Source organism: Lepus europaeus, chromosome 21 (assembly GCF_033115175.1).
Source record: "Lepus europaeus isolate LE1 chromosome 21, mLepTim1.pri, whole genome shotgun sequence".
NCBI lineage: Eukaryota > Metazoa > Chordata > Mammalia > Lagomorpha > Leporidae > Lepus > Lepus europaeus.
Window position 1 is genome coordinate 54,610,980 of NC_084847.1, and position 4,070 is coordinate 54,615,049.

The following is a 4,070-nucleotide window of genomic DNA, read 5'->3' on the forward strand; positions in this document are numbered from 1 at the left end:
TCCTCGTGGGCGGGGGGCGGGGCCTCGGGGCCGAGCCCCGGGGGCCGGGGGCGGGGACCCGGGGCGGCGGTCGCGGGAGGCGAGGGCCCGCCCAGCCCTCGGGGTCGAGGGGCGGGCGTCAGCGCCCGGCGCAGCTCCCGAAGGGGAAACTGAGGCTGGGGGCGAGGGGCGGCTGTCCCCACCTGCCGGGGCAGGAGGACCCCCCCACGGCCGCGGGCGCCGCCCCTTCGCGGGTGTAGACGGCGCCGGTGCCGCCCTCCCGGGGCAAGGCGGGGGAGGCCCAGGGGCGGGGGGGGGGGGGCCGCGCTCCCCGGCGCCCCCGGTCCGCGCCCAGGGCTCCGCGCTGCAGGGCGTGGCCGTGCCCCTCGGGCCACTCAGCCCCGGGCCGCGCGCCACGCCCCGGCTCCACGCGTCCGCGGGGCTGGGAGGGCTCGCCGTGTCCGAGCGCGTGGGGGCGCCCGGGCTTTCCAGGAGGGACGGGGCTCCCGGCGCGGGGCGGGGGTCCTTAGCCGGGGCCCCCAGCTCGCTGCCCCCGCAGGTTCGTTCAGTCGAGGGCTGCTCAGCCCACGTTGTCCCCCGCCTCCTTCCTGGACCTGGGACGACCCCATCCAAGCCGGGCCCCGGCCGGCCGCGGGCGGTCAGCCTGAGCCCAGCCCGCGGCCCAGGCGCAGGTCGGCTTCCCGGTGACTGCTCTGCCTTCGAGCTGGCTTGAGGGCTGTTTGTTTGTTTCCTCTGCTGCCCCGCCTCCTACTTAGGAACATGGACCTCGGGGTGTCTGGTGCCTGGCATGCGGGCGTGTGCGGGGATGAGCGACTGGCAGTGATCCTGGTCCTGCCCCTGCGGCCGTGCCCATTGCCACGTCCCTAAGGTGAGGCCGAGGAGCCTGGGGACGGGACACGGACCTCACACTGGGGAGCCGTGGGCCGCCTCCCCTGAGCTGAGGCTCCAGGTTAGCTCCTGGGTTAGCGGAGCCTGGGGACCAAGAGCTGCTGCTTCCTGGAACCGGCTTCCGCGGGACGGCTGCGATGGAGACGCCCCGCCCCCTCGCTCAGGTTTCAGGCTGGCTGAGCTGCAGCGGGGCGGCCTCCTCCTGGTCACGGGATGACCAGGTTGCCCGCAGGCAAGGGCAGGGCGCCGGCCCAAGCAGCAGGAAGCCAGGACGGAAGGCTGCTTGGCACAATCTCCCTTTCGGGACGTGTGTCCACCCTCGAATGGGGGCTGTGGGTGCCCTTCTCCGAGATCAGAGGAGCCCCCGGTAACTGTCGGTGGGGGCCGAGGGGGACACTGGTGGTCCTCCAGAGATTCAGGTATCCGAGGAGCCCCCAATAATAACTGTCAGTGGCGGGGGAGGGGGACACCGGTGGTCCTCCAGAGATTCAGGTATCCGAGGAGCCCCCAATAATAACTGTCAGTGGCGGGGGAGGGGGACACCGTCGGTCCTCTCTCCCAAGACCACCTTCAGTTCATCTGAGTCAGGTGTCCAGGGAAACCCCACAAGCGGTCAAGAGTGGGGTCCCCTCCCATGGGTTCCCATGACACCTGCCCGCCCTGCCCCTGCACTTGGGTGAGCTGGGCTGGGCTGTCACTCCGACACCTCCACCCGGATCCTAGCCAGCGGGGAACCGGCTTAGTGGCTACCACCGGGGCTCGAGACGGGTCACTGCCCCCTCTGCACTTTCGTCACATGTGAAATGTAGCAAGGACAGGATCAACCCGAGAGTTGTGGTGGTGGTGAGTAGAAGGCAAAGCAATGGACTGACACCCACCGGTGGGCTGCGACCCTGGGTTTGAGAGCCTCTGTTCCAGGGCTGGACTGGCTTCCCTTTCATAACCTGACCTGGGGTATCACTTTCCCATTGCTGCTGGAACAGACTACCACAAACGTAGTGGCTGAAAACCGTATACACGGAATTTCGTAGAGCATGGGGGTGGGAAGTGTGCGGTGGGCTCAGCCCGCAGCGGGGCAAAGTCCGTGTCCTGGCTTTGGCTCGCGCCCCAGCGTCTCTTCAACCCGCGCTTCCCCCGATCCTGATCTTTGTGATCGCACCGGCCCCTCCTGGCAATCCAGGGTCAGCTCCCACCCCAAAATCTCGAATCGCTTCGGTAAAATGCACACGTCCTGGCGGTCAGGATGTTTTTGGGAGGGGGTGGGTGGCACTGTGCTAGCGTCCAGGTCACCACACACCCCCAGCCGAGCGTCCTAACCGGCTCCTGCTCGTGCTCGGCAGGGCGGCCTGTTCCTCAGGGTGTAACGGCGCCCCCTCGGCAGGCTCCGGGGGTTAGGTCTGGGGTCCTCACGCAGCTGCCTGCAGAGCTGGGCTCACACAGGACTGTTGGGCCGAGTCTGAAAGCGAATCCGAACTCTCTGGGCCGTCCACTATGAAATGCCAATTCTGCAATACCCTGGTTTTACAGAGGGAGGCGCTAAGGTTCTGAGACGTTAACTCTGGCCCTGGTCACCAGGTGTTAGGACGATAAACTGACAAGAAAGCCCGGGCTCAGAGCTCAGGCCTTGGCCAGATTCGGGCACAGTGGGCTACAGCCTGGCCGGAGTCTAAGGGGAGGGCGAGAGCCTGGCTCTGGCAGCCCCGGCAGGTAGCAAGATGCGCAGACGCCCGAGCCGCTTGTGTGAAACGGTGTACTGTTTGCATAAGGCCTGCACACTTCCTCTCATACACTCGCTTTTTTAAGTTTGTTTCTGAGCGGTTAGGACAGGCCAAGAGACAGAGCCCACAGTCCCCTCGGTTGGTTCACTTCCCGAATGCCTGCGACTCAGGAACTCAGTCCAGGTCTGCCGTGCGTGTGGGTGGCAGGGGCCCAGGTACTTGAGCATCACCTGCTGCCCCCAGGGTCTGCATTAGCAGAGAGCAGGAAGCCGGAGCGGAGCTGGGACAGACACCCACGCCCTCTGACCCAGGACGCAGACGTCCCGGGCAGCGCCTGAACCGCTGTGCCCAACGCCACCCCTCCCATACGCTTGCCGTCATCTCTGGATTGCCTGTGATCCCTAATACGATGGAAGTGCTCAGACGGCTGTGCTCGTGTGCCGCTGGGCAGTGACGAGGAAGACAGCCGGTGCGCTTGCACTTCCGAGCGGTGATGGCCGAGTGTGCAGGCGTGGGACGCGCCGCGACTGCAGGGCCTGGGTTACACCACCACCGAAACAACCGCAGCCGGCACATCTTGTTCCCTTTATCCTGTTTCTTTCACCAGATACACTGTCTCTCCAAAGATTTCCAGGCCTGCTGGTCAACCGTATGACATAATGAAACTAGAGAGACCGGAGCCGATTCCTGCCTCCCGGCCGGCTCTGGTCCCCCAGCGCTGCGGCTGATGGCCCTGCCGGCGCAGTGCGTACAGAAACACGTCACAGGGGAGCTCTCGCCGTCCACGGCACAGGCGAGCAGGCAGCGCTGCCAGCCAGCACCCCTGCACTAAGATTTTCTCTTAGGGGAAGGCAGGCTTCCCGGGAGCCAGCAAGAGGGCCAAATGAGCTGCTTCTGCGAGCAGGCAGCGCCCGCGGTGTGCCGCCCTCGCTGCCCTGGTCATCCGTGCAGGCAGGCGGGGGCAGGGCGTGCTCACGAGCGCCCCGTGCGATGTCCTTCGCTCTTCATGTATGTCTGTGACTCGGCCTTGGGGGCCACACACGAGATCTGACGACCAAGAGCACAGCTAAGTCTGGGCCCCACAACCTCTGCACCCCTGGGCGGCTCCTCCCTCTCCCCCTCGCACCCTCCAGAGCCCCACGCCGGCCGGGCACTCTGGGCACTCTGGGCCATGGGCTGGGCTTCCCTGTACTCAAACGCCACGGGCCACGGCCCCCAGTGACCGGTCCTCCCCTCCCGATCCATGGTTCTCTGGTTACAGGTTGCCTAGGATGGGCAGTTTAAGAGGCTGACATCTAAGACTTTAGCCGGTAAATGAACATTCACTCCGATGAAGAACCTCACCCCATTCACCAGATTTTCCTACTAAAAATGGAAACAAAAACCGAACACATTTAGGATTTTTATTTACTTTTCTAGTGGACAATTTACATACCCCCCTCACCCTTTCCTTTAAGTTAGTGG